The sequence below is a fragment of the Nyctereutes procyonoides genome, unplaced genomic scaffold, assembly GCF_905146905.1.
Source record: "Nyctereutes procyonoides isolate TBG_1078 unplaced genomic scaffold, NYPRO_anot_genome, whole genome shotgun sequence".
Taxonomy (NCBI): domain Eukaryota; kingdom Metazoa; phylum Chordata; class Mammalia; order Carnivora; family Canidae; genus Nyctereutes; species Nyctereutes procyonoides.
The window spans coordinates 12,144,330-12,160,464 of NW_026575126.1; the positions used below are offsets into that span (position 1 = coordinate 12,144,330).

The 16,135-nt window shown below is 38.2% G+C and overlaps 1 long non-coding RNA gene across 1 annotated transcript in view; it reads left to right on the forward strand.

Moving 5' to 3' along the window:
• Positions 1–16,135, forward strand: part of LOC129519126 (uncharacterized) — a 179,589-nt gene that overhangs the window by 7,970 nt on the left and 155,484 nt on the right. The window contains exon 2 of the long non-coding RNA XR_008666353.1: positions 2,383–2,473. This is a non-coding gene — a long non-coding RNA (uncharacterized LOC129519126). The remainder of the gene's footprint in view (positions 1–2,382; positions 2,474–16,135) is intronic.

Genomic DNA, 16,135 nt, shown 5'->3' on the forward strand with positions numbered 1-16,135 from the left:
GAAAATATTACATTAAAAAAAACAGTACTCGTAGGATCAATGCCAAGTTTGGCTTGTTTGTTCTTTAAGAGTTGGAATGTCTTGGATGAGATAGGGGCATTAGCCCTATTCTGTGGTCCCTCTTGTGAGTTTCCTCTTGCCCAAAAAGTGGCTGTGGGCTCCTACACCACCACTAGTCTGGGAAGAGCCCACGCTTTCTTAGGAGGATCCTTTTAGGGGAGAAAGAAGTAGTAGGGGAACACAGGAAAGTGGAACTGCGGAGTTGGGGTGCCTGCCCCTGCCCCAGAATGTACCTATCAGGGGAGAGGGGCTCAGAGTGGGAATGAGCACTTGGATTTCCCTTCTTTTTTCCTTATCAGAGTGCGGAGTGGAGTGAATATCTTTCTTTCTGGATAAATCCAGGGGTAGCCTGTCATTTTGTGGGACTGTTCTGCTTTTGTGCCTATTGAGTCTGACTGGGACAACAAATGGTCAACAGAGGCTTGGGAATCCCTGCAATAAAGGACCCCAGGGACCTTCACCATTTTTTTTAGTTGATTCTGGAAAACTAAACAAGCTCTCTGTATTTATCCCAGTTCAAAGTAGAAAACCAGTCTATAGTATTTGAGGGTTACCTCAGCAGGGCTCTAGGCCATGCTATGCCAGTAGGCACCAGCATCAGTATAGTTGATTTTTATGTGGTTGGATTGGCCTGTGTGGGTTCCACATTGACTGTTTCATGTGTTGAATATCACCCCTGGCCTTAGGAGAAGAACGAATGTTGCCAAAACAGAACTAGTTCTATGAGAATATATTGAGATACAGTCTTTGTTTTGCTTCTAAATTTTTTTTCATAATTTTTCTAGCTTCACTGTAGGAAGGTAATAAACATCAAAGCTGGCATAGTCAATGATCCCTTTCCAGAGATATGACCAGACAAGCCTCCTTTCATTGGGCTCTTGGGGAAAGTACATTCCCAGGAGGGGAGAGGAACATTAAACCATGTGTCACTCATTCTGCAGGAATGGAAATGTTGGTTCCTCTGGTTGTAATAATTTAGAGATTAAATGTTGGACATGTGACTGCAGGAAGGCTATGATTTGTTTTTTAAATCATAAAATCTTGTTTCTGTTTCTCATCCTGTATGCATCTCCTTTGGAAAGCCATATAACTTGTCCAGCATGCCATTGTATGGAATTGTGTCAGCAAGTTTGTGGTTCTCTCCATAAATCATGTCATGTAGAGACTGCTTTCATAAGCCAATCCCCCACCTGGCCACAATGCCCTGAAAAAAGAATGTGCTTTGTTATGTGATTGGAAGCTTCCAAATCAGTCTTGGCTGTTTTCTATTACTTAGGTCCTTCTAACTTTCCCTTAGCTATTATAGAAACGTTGCCTTTACTAGGCTTACCAGCATCTAGTGGCCTGAAACTTTATCACAGGGAGTATCACTAATCATTTTCAATTGTGTGAAGGTTTGGGACCTGACTTCTGATAACCTGTAATACTCAGTACCACAACTGCCTTTTATTTTCCTGCCTACGTGTCACATCCTACTTGTTGGAACATGATATTTGTGGCTTGCAGAATCCTAAACCTAACCGAGTGATGGATGTGCTGTCGATGATTAATCCACATCTCTATGTAGTTTTGAGTCTATTGCTTTTCGATTGATTTGTGCTGAGGTTTAAGCAACTAACTGAATGGCTGCTAAGGCTTGATTCTTAACTGTAATACTTTTCCTAGGTGTGTTTGGTGTGAATTCCAAAGAATCTGCTGACAGTCAGATAATAAACAAAACAAAACCCCACATAAGCTAAGAATATAGTCTATACAGTCTGGCTAAGCATGTTGTCATGGCCAGGGAGGGCTACCTTTCTCTCCACACCCCGTCCCCCAACCAGTGCCAGATACTGTCTAATTATACTCTTTAGTTCTTAGCAGACAAACTAGTATCTGCTCCGTGCAGAGAGTCTCTCTTACTTGTTTCAACTTTGTTCCCTTTTATGTCTACCCAACCCATTTCCTTTAGAGCACAGGCAACCAGAATGGAAGGGCTTCCAAAACCTTACTTTGGGCATTTTAGCTCCTACAATTCTGGGCCACTGAAGATGGCACATAGAGTAGCCTGAATGGGACTTAGCGAATTTTTGTACTATTTGGATATTTTGTTGAGAGGTGTTAGTTCCACTAGCATAGAGAACTATTTTCTAGTGCATCTTTTTGTTTCAGGTTGTGTTTTATTGTTTTGTATATTACATATTTGTAATTCATGTAAATAATATCATGATGTATCTCTCATTACGTTTTTCTTTATTCCTTTTTTTGGGGGGGACCTGTCCATGTTGCTTTGACAAAACCTCATATCTTGTTTCTAATTGCCACTCCATATTATACATTCAGCACGTTGATTCATCCGTATTCCCAGTGATGGACTGAGGTTGCTTCCAGTATCCCTTCCCATCATACCTATCACTGCAATGAAGTGACCAAGGTAAATACGTTTACCAATTAACTGATAGATTTTCTTCTTTAATGTATCTCTCTTATGTTTATGAAAAACTGAATTTATGAGATAAATTTTAGTTTTTGTTTCAATTTCTTTTTACCCTTTAAAAAATCGTTTAATATTTTACATAATGCTCCATGGTTTAAAGGTTATTTATAGATTAGTCGTGCCCTTTGCTCAAAATTGATCTGTTTTCTCTTCTTGCTTAAATTCACAATTATCATAGTTTTCTGTTGTGCTCACTGGGTGACCTATATGTTTGAGAAAATAACTCAGTTTGCATTTTTTGTCATGGTAACAGTACCATTTCTGTAATAATTCAAAATGTAAATTAAGAAAATCCAATACTACAACAGATACTGAAAATCTGTATAAGGTTGTAGGTGTCTTAGAAAAATTCTATGAAAAAAAATTCTACACATGACAGAGATAGAATGGCTAGAAGATGTGTTTTCCACATATTTTTCTTTGTCTTGAAAAACCCATCTGTTAGCTCTGCCATGGGTGGCTAACCCTATGGTTCAATATTTTCCAACTCTCTAGAATACTAAGCCAAGGGTAAACTGAAAATAATGAATGTGGCTTTCTTCATGGAAAAGAATTCACAATATTATTTTGGAGAGGAATCTATGAAACGATGAGATTGTCCTTTACCCAAACTATCTTCTGAGCTAAGCTGCCAGAGGTGAGTTAGGAGCACCAAGTGTTATAAGACCCTTCAACAAGTCTGGTTGTGGCAGGCTGTACTAGGATAATGTGCTTGGCCAAGGCAGCCACGTGCAGACTGAGTTGTGATCTACAAAGGACCCCATTTGAGAACTTAGTTCCAAAGAGGTGCTACAGTTTGAAAATGATTAATTGGAACAATTAGATCATTTGTATGGGGGTTCTTAGAACACAGGGAAAGACACTCATAATGGAGTAAAAAGAAGCAGCTGATAGAGAAATAAAATAGTTGAAAAAAGAAAATAATAGATTGATTTAATTTCTGTGGCATCCTAAAAAAAACTCCAGCTTTCTTTAGACCTTTTAGAATATTGGGACGATTTTCTGTGTGTGATTCTATTCTTATAATATATATATAGTAATTATATATTATATTATTAATATATTAATGTATTCTTATATAATCTATATATTCTTATAATATATGATAATTATATTATATATTATATTATTAATATATTAATAGTATATAATATATTGTATAACATATTATATAATACTATAATCTTATATATAATATTAATATATGATATATATATTTAAAACTGAACACATTCCAAATAATGGCATAGAAGGCAAAACCCAAAGTTGAAAGTGGTAATGAAAACAAAGTAGATTCTAATTTTAGTAATTTATATTCTAAGTATAAGTAAATAAAGAGGATATTGAACTCAAGAAAATATATTGGAACTCTTGAGTCACTATAAAGGGAATGGCGTATTTAGCTTCAATTATGTCCATGTGTTTAAAATGGAAGGGATGATTTACAACTGATTTTTTTTAATACAACAGTGATTGAACTTGGGATATTTTAATCTGCTGATGGAAGGTAAGAATATTGCCCATGGTTGAAAAGCTTCAAAGTGGTAGAAGCTGTGGGTCACAGAAAGTAATATCAAATATCTATGTCCTTAGCTCTATTTTACAGCCTCCTTTTAATTAGTTTACATGATGAGTTCTGATCAGTGGCCTATGTATAGATGTGACATGTGTCATCTCCAGGCTATGATAGTCATTATAGTTGTGAATCTTTTCTGCCCTCTCTTTGCCTGTCTGGGAGATCCTGAAAGCCATGCGATGAGATGATGGGAGTCACAAAATAGAAGTGAACTTCCCTGAAGAGTATCTAGACTTGCAGATGTTAGTGAGAATGGGTAATAAACTTTTACGTATAGAACGACTGAGATTCTTGAGGTTGCTCGTTACTTACTGCCAAGCTCATCCTGGGTGGGATTTGGATCCTAGGCAGTCTTTTTTACTAGAAATTTATGTTCTACCCACTGCATTAAATTGGCTTTAGCAAAGTAGAGGGCTCTGAGATTGATGAGTTCCCCCTTTGTCATCTCAAAAAATGGGGAAAATAAACTGCATCCAATAGGAGTGTTATAAAAGCTAAATGAAGTAACTGTTTTAAAATGTAGGTTTTATTTTTATTCACCTGTAGTGGGGCCAACTGATCAGGATCTGCTATTGAAAAGATAGCTTGTAACTTACAGTTCCCACGTGGAGCAGGTGCACACATTGCAGGGCCACATGGGGAAGCACCAGGGCTGGTTGGGCTGCAGAGGGAATGAGGGGCAAGAGGCTTTATTTACAGTCTGTACTGTCAATCTAATCTATCTCTGTAATTCAAAGAGATCTTCAAAAATGTGTTGTTGATTATGTTCACTTCTCTTTTTTAAAGCCCTAAATTAGTTCATGTTCTTCTCCCTGTTTGTGTTACTCTAACCTCCAAAATTAATGAGAATTAATCCTATTTATTTTGTAAGTCTCAGTGAATAACATTTCTTCCAGGAGATGCTTCCTTAGTCTCACCCAACTTAGCCCCATCCTGTGTACCTTTCCCATTAGGCCTGTGTGAAGGGCCCTCCTCAGCCAATGTTAATTCCCTTACTATATGCTCTCATAGCACCTATATTTCTCTTTTGTCACACTGACAGTTTTTTCATGATAATTCATTCAGTATTTGTCCGATTTTCAGCTGTTGGCTCCAAAAGAGTCCATTTTATTGCTACAATTCTAGCACCATGGCGCATGGTCCATGCTCAAGGCATGTTTGTGGCAGGACTTGAACCTGTCTTATTCTTCATAGGACTGGAGGCTTTAAAACAATGCCTGGCCCCTTACAGATGCACAGTAAAAATTTGTTTGAATAAAATCAAGTGTAAATCCTCATAAAAATCCTCTAAGTCACAAATTGTTCTAAGAACTTTGAAGGGTGAGCAGATAGATGCTCAGGAAATGAAGACTTACTTGCCTAAGATGCTCCACAAGATGGAAGCACAGTTGGGACTCCTACTGAATTCTTCCAAGTTCAGTGCGTGTCTTCCCTAAGATAATGCTTAGTCTGAATTAGCAGGTTGTTTGACAACAGTGGAGCATTTTAGTGTTTGTTGGTCTTTAATGTGCATCTGAGAATCTTGATCAGCCGCAGATTCTGAGTTAGTAGGTCTGAGATGGCATCTGAAACTCTGCATTTCTAACAATGCAGGTGATTCCCATGCTGCTGGTACAGTGACCACACTTTGAGTAGGAAAGATAAAGATTACTCACAGATTAATATTCCTATCATGTGCGCTTATAACTTCAACAGAGAATAAAGTAGAAATACAGAAAAAATAGTGTAAAGGCTTCTTAAGGGTAACAGTATTCAAGCAAGATTAGTTGCCTAAATTGATAAAATTCAATAGACAGTCGTTCAGCTCTACCTAATTTTGCTGCTGGGAAGAGTGGGAGGGTGTATAATTCTAAAACCAGACGCTTGTTTTTGTTTCACCTTCAATAATAAGTTGAAAATAACACAGTTTCAGTCAAAATGAACTCTAAGATTTATAATGGGCTTCTCATGTGATGGTACAGAGTCATTCTTAGGATGCCATTTCCAGGGTGCCCTGGAAAACAGACTTTGGAGACAGAAATTTGCTTGTGTAGGAGGTTTACTGGGAAGCAAGGATTGCAGGATGGGTACAGGGAGAATTTGAGCATAATGTCTTTGCAGCAGAGCTTTGGCTGATCCTATGGGCAGCTCTGAAATGAAATGACCCTCACGGCTGTCCCAGATCCTGGCATGAAGCCTGGGTTTTCATACCCCCACGGAACCAGTCTTTGGATGCAGACTGCCAGCCCAGGAGGGGTATCACTTAAATGAGGTGGCTTTGCCCAAGGATGATTCACAGAAAGGGACACAGAGTGGGCAGTCAGCAGCCCTCACATCCAGAATCCTGGAATGGGAGCCCCAGCACAGAGGGGGTCCCACAGCATCATACATTGTTTCTAGTACTTAGGCAGTTCTCATGACTATCTTCACTACCATCTCTGGGTTTTGTAAATATTGTTCTGTAGACTCTCCAGAGAAACAGACTTTTTTTGATGCAAAGAACTGGAGGTGGCTAGGAAAGAGTGGGGCCAGGGAGAGTGAGTTGGACAGCAGTAGTCTACTACTTAGACCTAATGTTAGGCATATTCAGAGCACTCTGAAATAATGACTACTACAAAAATTTCATTATACCCACACCGTGTCTATTGAGTCCACCCACATGTCTGCCCCTTATATTTTTCTAACTTTTCCCTTCTTGGTTTCTCTATTATAAAATGGGGGCTTTCAAACAGATGATCTATAAAATCCCAGACAGTTTTAATAAAATTCTGATTATATAACTCTTTCTCCTTCTAAATCCCTGCCCTTATCAACTGGCTCAGAGAACAGAAACTTGGCTTAATCCAAAGATGTTTTTTTGCCCACAAACATCTATTCCAAGAAATACCTAAAAAGAAAAAGGAACAATTGGAATAAGTGTGCACCCTTTTATATCACATATCTCTTTTAAACTAAAAAATCTGCTTAAAGTTTATTTTAACTTCATATTTATTTTAACTTCATAGAAAATTTGGAATATAGAGAAAACAGAAGAGAAATATCTTAACTTACCTTTTAACATTTAATTCTGTTTTTCCTCTTTCTGTATACTTTAATCATATAGATGCAATTTTGCATCCTATTTTTTTTCATTTAACGTTGAATATCCAAAGATTTCCCATATGTACTGAATTTTTTGTCACTGAATTCAAATACCTTCATATTATTTTGAACAAAATAAATTAGAATTCCTTTAACACTTCAAATTTGGGAGTTTTATTATTAGTATTATTTTTTAATTTGCCTAGTGGGTATAACTTTATCCACAAACTTTTCCTAAAAAAATTGGATGATGTCTTAGGATAGAATCCCAGAAGTAGGAAATGAAGCAGATTTTAAGGTTCAGGAAAGCAGGTAAGGCAATCAGAGCAACAGAAGAGATCAAGCCCCCAAACAATGTTTTCTCAACAGTGTCTGTCTTCTTCTCTATGTCCGTTTGAAGATGACATTTATTAGTGACCAGAAGACCACAATCTGATTGTTTTACATAGTCCAAGAATGGCAGTAAACATCACAGAAGGGAGGGAGGGAGGGAGGGAGGGAGGGAGGGAGGGAGGGAGGGAGGGAGGAAGAAGCTACAAAAGAGCAAACAAATTTCTATTATCCTTACACATTTATGGGTTTTGTAAATTGATCTTCCAGTTTCCCCTTAACTAAATGACACTTACCTCATTTGGGGGGGGGGGACATAATCAAACAATATCGCTTTGTACTATATTTTTGCGAAAGTCTTTGTGTGGTGAACAAGGAGGCGGACTGTGGGAGTCATTCTCCACTTCAGGCAGAATATTATTATTCTAATATGTGGTTTGGAACGAGGGTGTGAAGTTCTCCTTTGTCGGAGACGTAGAGGAGAATGGAATGTTATTTCTCATTTGGCAACACAGTTCTGGAAGAAAAATGATCAACTCCTGAAAACAAAGCCTCTTCTACTTCTAAAAATTAGAAAACTAAAGCAAAAGGGTAAGCTCTTAGGTCACCTTATATTTTTCTTTTTTTCTCTTATAAAAACTTCCTTATGTTCTACTAAGTTTTCTTTCTATCTCTTCCTCCTCCCTCCCTCCCTCCCTCCCTCCCTCCCTCCCTCCCTCCCTCCCTTCCTTCCTTCCTTCCTTCCTTCCTTCCTTCCTTCCTTCCTTCCTTCCTTCCTTCCTTCCTTCCTTCCTTCCTTCCTTCCTTCCTTCCTTCCTTCCTATCTGTGTCCCTATTTCTCAGTTCCCTCATTTCTCTCCCTCTTCTTTTTCTATTTGTTACAGGTGACCAGCCATAGCAGTTAACCTTGAAAAATAGCCTGTGAAAATTTCTAAGGTACCTAGCCATAGATAACTTCGTGGATTCCCTCTGCTTACCTGGTAGAAATAACAGGTCAAACCCAGGAGCACTGGGTAATGTCTAATTGCTTTTTTGGCATAGCTCAGCCAAAGTACGAACACTCTTCGTGGAATTTGGACTTGGTATTCACAGATGAACAATTTCTTGTTCATAAATATTCTCTACTCAGGTCAGTGCATGTCAGCCCTGATAAGTAAAATTAGTATCAGAAAAAATACCTATCATGGTCACCTGTTGCAGTTAATGATCATCCTACCATTGACTCCTGTCATTCTGTGGCTTTTAGAGGTATAGTAGGCTTAGGTGGGCTAAGAAAAAAGCAGGGAGCATCTTTGTGAGTTCTTTTTCAGCAGCTGCAGATAACTTCCTTTGAGCAGAGCACTTAAGCCCTTAGAGTCTCAGTTTACAGCTCTGTAAAAATGAGTCCAACCATCCTAACTGACCTCTGGAGTGATTTCATGCAGTACTAATAAAAATTATGGAAAGCAAATATCAAGTGCTAGACAAACATTTAAGGATAATTTTCTCCTGTTTAATGGTTTTGAGTTCCTGGGCTTTTCCCCTTTTTTTTTCTGACTTATCTTTTCCTTCTCTGCATCCTCCTTTCTATGCCAGGGGCAGTGCTTCAGCAAGACTACTGGAACCGTTTGTGTTGGAGATACCTGCTTTTCTTCTGTAATGTTTCTAGTATATAGCCTGTAACGTGTCTATGAGTGACCGAATTCACTATTGCAAAACTCAGGAGTGTACATTTTCAATAGGGCAAGTAATGCAGGCACAGCTATCCACAGACTTTGCTCCCTATATAAGTCAATCTAGAAAACATACTTGAAACTGGTAATACCACATTTGAAATGATTTAGACTCTAGGAAGTGCTTATTTCTGAAGCTCTCATTGATTTATTCATTCAACTATTATATATTAAGCTTCTATTTGTATTCTTTTGCTTTTCAGTTATAGGAATTGAGCAGTAAAGAGTAGTAAGGTCTATGCTCTTAGTTGGGAAATGTATACATTATCAAGAAAGCAAATTACACACCAATTTCAAAAAAAGCTGTAAGTTCTGTAAAGATAGTAAAATAGGTTTGTATGGGGCCTTATGAAAGGGAGAACTCCTTAAATTCAGTGGTCAAGGAAAGTTCTTTGAGTGGTGGCAGCTGCTCTGAGACCTAAGTGATAAGAAAACATAAACCATCAGGTGAGATATGTTCATGTGCTGCCACCACCACATCTATCTACCTCATGAACTCTGCCCTCCTCCCTAGTGTTGTGGGTGTGCACCCCTGCTTGTCCGCCTCACTTGTCAACTGGATTCCATCTTCTCTTTATTGCTCAAGGGAATCAGATAGCAAGCATTTCTTTGATCTACTGCAAAACCAAATTTTCACTTTCTCATGGTTCATTCCCGTTGATACATAGGCAAATTGTAGTTTTTTTCTATCTTAAATGCTCTGACTCTGCATCCCTCACCAGTTACCACCTGAATTATCCACTCCCTTTTACTGGAGTTGTCTTAAAATCTTTCGTCTTCGTCTTTGGAGCCACTCCAATAAATAATGTTTTCATCCTCAGCACTCATTGAAGCCGCTCTTACCTGGTTCACTGATAATCACAATGTTGATAAGGCCTGTGATTATCTAAACCTGACCTATCAGTAGTGGTTGACAGAGTCCATTGCTCTCCCTCTAGAAACACCTGCTTCACTTGAAATACAGGATACTACACTAGCCATGTATCTGCCCCCCACCCTACCCGCTCCTTTCCACAGCCTTTGAGAGCTTCCTCTTTTCTGTTCTGGCTTTTGGAGTTCTCTGTAGCTCGGTTCTCACATTTTTATTCTTCTCTATCTATATTTACCATTTATTTATTATTTTAAAGATTTTATTTATTTATTCATGAGAGAGAGAGAGGCAAAGGGAGAAGCAGGCTCCACACAGGGAGCCTGACATGGGACTCGATCCCGGGACTCCAGGATCATGCCCCGGGCTGAAGGCAGGCGCTAACCCACTGAGCCACCCAGGGATCCCCTATATTTACCATTTAGATAATTTTCCAGATTTAAATTCTATCTCTGTGTTGTGGTGACTCCCTAATGTATCTCTCTAGGCTGGAGGCCCAGACTCTTATATCCAGGTGGTTGCCTGATATGTCCAAACACAAGCCTAATAATATTTCAGTGTAACATGTCCAAAAAAATCCCTGTAGCCTTAGAAAATGATTTATCCTTTTGACCAAAAGGGGAAACATGGAAGAAGAAATAGTTTTGTGATAGAAACTAAAGCATGCAGTTTTGGACCAGTGTATACCAAGGTCACTGGTCATGTTGGGCAAAATTTCAAGAGACTACCAGGGCCAGAGTTAAAGAATTAGGGGAATGTTTCTAATTTTTCATGCAGTATAGCTGTCAGAGATAAGATTTTTGTTCTCCTCTGACCATCTACCAGTATGATCTTGGGAATCTAGAAAAGAACAAATGGTTTGTTGTTCTTGTTGTTGTTTTTGGTGTATTTATATCCCATTTTTGAAATAGCTTGTGTCATTTGATGGAGGCAATATATGATAAATAGATATGTTTATCCTATTTATATTATAGTATAAGCATTTATATCATTTATACTGTTTTAAGTATTTGTTGAATGCGAATAATCACTAACATTGTTGTAGATGCTGAACAATCAAATACTGTGATGTATGTGATATTGAAAAGCTTACTATCTCGTAAGACCTATAAAGCATGTACCATTATAAGCAGAAATAGTAGTAGGCAATTCAGACACTTTACCAAGTGTAATTTGATATGAATAAGTTTTAGCCCTAAATAATGGTAATGTATCAGGAGGCAATACCCTTATGTTACTTGAAGGGTATGAAATTTGCTATTGTAAGTCAGTTTAACTAAAACATCTCATAAAATAATTCAACAGAGACAAAAACTGTCTAATATGCCAAATTCAGATATTCTCTTGGTTCATTATAAAAATTAAATTGCTTTATATTGGTTAGATTGATATTGAATATGATATTCAATTTGAAAATGTCAGGGGGAAATTCAGAAAATCAAACTTGTAAGGCATACATCCCGTGTAATACTAATTAGAGAATTGTTTTCTATCCGATTCCTATTTGACACAAAACAAAACAAAGAACATTAACGGTTTCCTGCATGAAAAGATTTAAGGTAAATAAAGAAATGAGAAATTTCTACCTAGGTGAGCTCGCTTCTTTTAATTATAATTTTTAAAGGGAAAAAAACCAATTAGAGTGCACTGAGTTTAGAAAAACCAAAACATTTGGTTACCATACTTGTGTGTGTTTTTTAAATGCTTCAAGTTCCCCAAGTTTATGAGCCCAGAACAAACACAATTAAAGTCACTGGGGAAAAACACTTAAGGAGCTATTTTGAGATATACACAACTTCTCATAAGTCAACAATTGATATATTCAGGATACTTAGCTTATGGGGACATGCGGTTTTAAGGGGATGAAATGGGGAATGAGGAAATGTGGGGATAGAAAAGTTTACAGATCATTGACCAGCATATGCATCACTGCTGTCATCCTTGCTACTGGGTCTGTGGTTTATATTTACAGCGTTTTGGCCACTTGGCTAAGCTGAGCATCACCAGCTGCTAAATCATGTACCTTGTCTCATTGGCTTTCTGGTGGAATCCTCATTAGGTTTGTTTTCTGGGGGCAGTGTGCCTTCCTCTCCCTTTTTTCTGTGTCTCGTGGGTGTGCAAACAATACTGAATTCTCTTGGAAATGGTTCCTGGAACTCTGAGCCAGCAACTAGAACTCTCAACTTTCTCTCGTGATAAATATCTCCCTCAGTCCTCTTTAGTGACTTTTCATCTCTGGTGCTCTCCTGGCAGCCTCTTGACATCTGCTTCAACCCGCTGCTTCCTATATCTCAGGAGGGAAGCTGGGAATTTTGATTTGTAAAGGGGTGCTTTTCATTGAAGCCAGAGTTCTTTTGTGGCTTTCCTATACAATCTTATCTGTCTCTGGAAATGTGATCTGCATGATAGATGTGAACAAATGAGTTGAGTGATGTGTAATTTCTTCTCTCTGGATCATCAGTTTTTCCCCAGTTGACTGGCAAATTTGCAGATTTCTACAGAGCCGACACTTTTCAGTGGGAAAGGAAGAAGTGAAGTCTCAGGCTACGGCTGGCTGGAAGCCTGTAGTGGGCCAAATGTTACAATACATGTTGGAAATGCATAATATAAAAGAAGAATATTCTTCTTTCCAGGTTGTGCTTTTATCAAACTGCCATTTGCCTCTCCCACTGTCCCTGTCCCACTTCTGTTTAAAGCTCTATTTTTGTCCTTCCTCTCATTCGTCCCAGAGAGACAGTCAAACATCATAAAAAAGCTTTGGGAAATAAGAATGCCTTCAACCGGGAGAGCTAATCAGCAGGGATCCAAGATTTCAAATCTCTGCCAGGAAGTGGCTTCAGACACTTGGAGCCTGAAGATGGAAAATCCTAACCCTTGGTGTTGCTTAAGGTTCCAGTAAGGAGGGAAGGAGTTCCCATAAAATGGAGCCAAGGTCACCACAGAGTGCAAAGAGTTAAATGGGCTTCATTGCAATTGGCCAGCTTGCACTGCGGGTCCCATCTCCCAAACCTGGTGATTCAGGGTCTGCTCCAAGTCTTTCCTCCGTCCTTGTGACTTCCTGTGCTTAATTGTAAATTATCCTTCCTTCTCTCATTTTCCATTTTCCTTGTGTCAGTGAAGCGAATCAAAGAAAAGGGCTGGGACTGAGCTCCCACTGGAAAAAAAAAAAAAAGCAGCACTCAATGCCTGTGAGGGCCCACTCATGCCGGGCACTGGAGCACTGGAGCTGGTGTCATTAGGGAGCTTGTTAACTTCAGATCTTCTTCGTTTTACATTTTTTTGGTGATACATTTTATAGAAACCCACCCCGGGGAGAGAAGGGCCAGTTGCCTCTTTATTACACTGTAGAAGAGCCACATTAGCGTTCCAGTCTATATATTATGAAATTAAGTGGATACCCTTGGGGTTAATTCCTTGTTGTAATTGTAATGAAAAGAAACAATTTCTAACCCTCCATTTAAGATCTATAACTATTAAAATCCACTAGTCTTAGTGACTCCTGGGGCCAGTGGAGTGCTTCAGTGTGTATGAAAAAGGGCACTCCTACAGTGTCCAATATCAGTAATTTAAAAAATAACAACCTCCAAGAGGGAAAACTAACAAATGGGTTTTCCATTTAGCCCCTCCCTGCTGTTTACTCATGGTGTGTTATATTCATCAACTGTGTGAAATTATATGCATATTAAAATTACGGGCCTGGGTTCTAGGATTTCGGTTGGGCCGAAAGAGGAGGGAAAGGGTACAGCATGATGCTCTTCAGGATAAAATTTAGAGTGAATCATAAAGGATGGAGTTGAAAGAATTGGGGAAATTGACCATGTTCTTCAAAAAAAAACCCCCCAGTACCTTCCTTGCTCATCTGCCTTCTCCAGAGCCTCTTCTGCTTATCTTAGAGTAGTTTCAACACAGGCTTTCAATTGCAAATGGATACATGTGTTCCTTTATAGTATTTAGCCTGCTATAATTCAGTTTATTGTTAGCGGCAAAAAATGTACATTCTGCATATGACATCTGATTTAATTTCTTTATTAGAGCTATTACAGCCATTAAAACACCAAATTTACTAGTGTATTATCATCTGACACAGCATAAATCACTGGTTGGTACATGCTCAGGGGACGATGACAATAATTTAAAATAAAAGAAAGGGACGTTTCAGTTCATAATAGAGTTAGTGTATGAAAAAGAAAGACTTTGTGAGGCTTCTAAGATTTCTGGTGGGAGTTCTTTTTAATAAATGTATTTGTTCAGTTGTGGTTGACATGATCATAGCTCTTTTTATTTCTCTCCTTTCACTCATCATAATATGAACTGCTTCAGAAGAAAGGAAAAGCAGTTGCATGCTTGACAGAAAAGGAGCAAACTAAGAAATAATTGTATTAAAAATTTTTATTCTGTTGCCTCAAGAAATGTGATGAAAAGTTCCATTTAGAGATTTTTCTTTTTGATAATTCATTGCATTGCATGTCACAACTTATTGGTGAAAAGTTTCATTTTGGGTGAATAGTTCCTGTTAATTCATGCAGCATAGCTCCTGGTGACTTTATGTGTGTGTGTGTGTGTGTGTGTGTGTGTGTGTGTGTGTGTGTGTGTGAGGTGCTTCAGAATGCTCATGAAAAGTCATTACTCCTCTATTGTTCTCATGCCATTTGCAAATCTCATTGTTCCCAAATTTGTCTCCTATGTAGTCATTTCAGAATGCCAGCAGAGGGCTGGTAATGGCCCATCATGTTTAGGTCACTGGCTTGTATCCGAACCAGGCAGGTGGTCTGAGTGAAATTAGCAGGCCTGTCTCACAATTCAGTTCCCAGCTTTCCCGGGTCCACTCCATCAAAACATTTTGCCAGTCTTATGACTCAGCTTCCCACTTGTCCTTAATTGGCCACTTTGGAGAGAAGCTTTTGAGGTGCTCAGACATGAATTTGGCACTATAAGTGAGAACTGCTTTGCACTGAGTTTACCTGGGAGTGCCTAATTCCTAATATGAGAGATTATTTTTTATTTTTAATCATTTATTTTGAAACAATTTCAGACTTACACGTATTTGCAAAAACCTTACAGAAAGTTCACATATACCCTTTACTCTACCTCCCCTAATACTAAAACATACTTACCTATGGCACAGTTGTTAAAACTGCTGTCATGCTATTAAATGAATTACAGTTAATTTAATTTTTTTTTTCAAATTCAGAATTGTACAAGTGTCATCTGTTTTTCCTTTAGTGTTTCTTTTTTTTTCTTTCTTTTTTTCCTGTTCCAGGATCCAATCCAGGATACTTAACATTGCATTTAGTTACGATTTCTTCTTAGTTTACTTGAGTCTGTGACAGATGTTCAGTCTTTCCTTGTCTTTCACGACCTTGACATTGTTTAGAGTACTGGGCAATATTTTGTTGAATGTCTTTTGAATTTGATTTGTCCACTTTGAATTTGGTTTTTCCAACATTAGATTAAGGCTATACATTTTGTGCAAAATACTACAGACAAGACGTGTATCATATGCAGAGTATATCGTGTGGCTAAGTCTTGTTATTGGAGATATTGATCACGAACACTTGGTTAAGGTATTATCTCCTTGGTTTCTCTACTGTAAAGTCACTATATTTCCTGATATAGTAATTTCAGTATTCAAAATTTTAAACAGTTTTCCAGGAGGTTTGTGTTTGTATGTGTATTTCAAGGAGGAAAAAAGGAAGTTTTCCTTCTAAGTTTTGTGTTTAAGTAATCCTAACTTTTTTTTTTCACAATCTGCATTTTGCAATTCAGGTAGTATTGAAGAAGCTCAACTAATTGATGTAAAATCATCCTTGGTGCTGTGGCCTTACAACAAGAACTGTAATCACAGAGGATGGGAACAATATAAGCTTGTGGCTTGTACTTGGAGGCAAGGAATCTGTGAACCTGGTTACTGGCAAATATGGGCATTCATTTCTGGGCCAGGCAGTTGAGTGAAATTTGGAGTGATTTGAGCTATATTCCTGAAATCACTTTTATTTCATGAATTTGTGTAATTTTTTTTTGGTACATGTCTATTTCTCCCACTGTATTATACC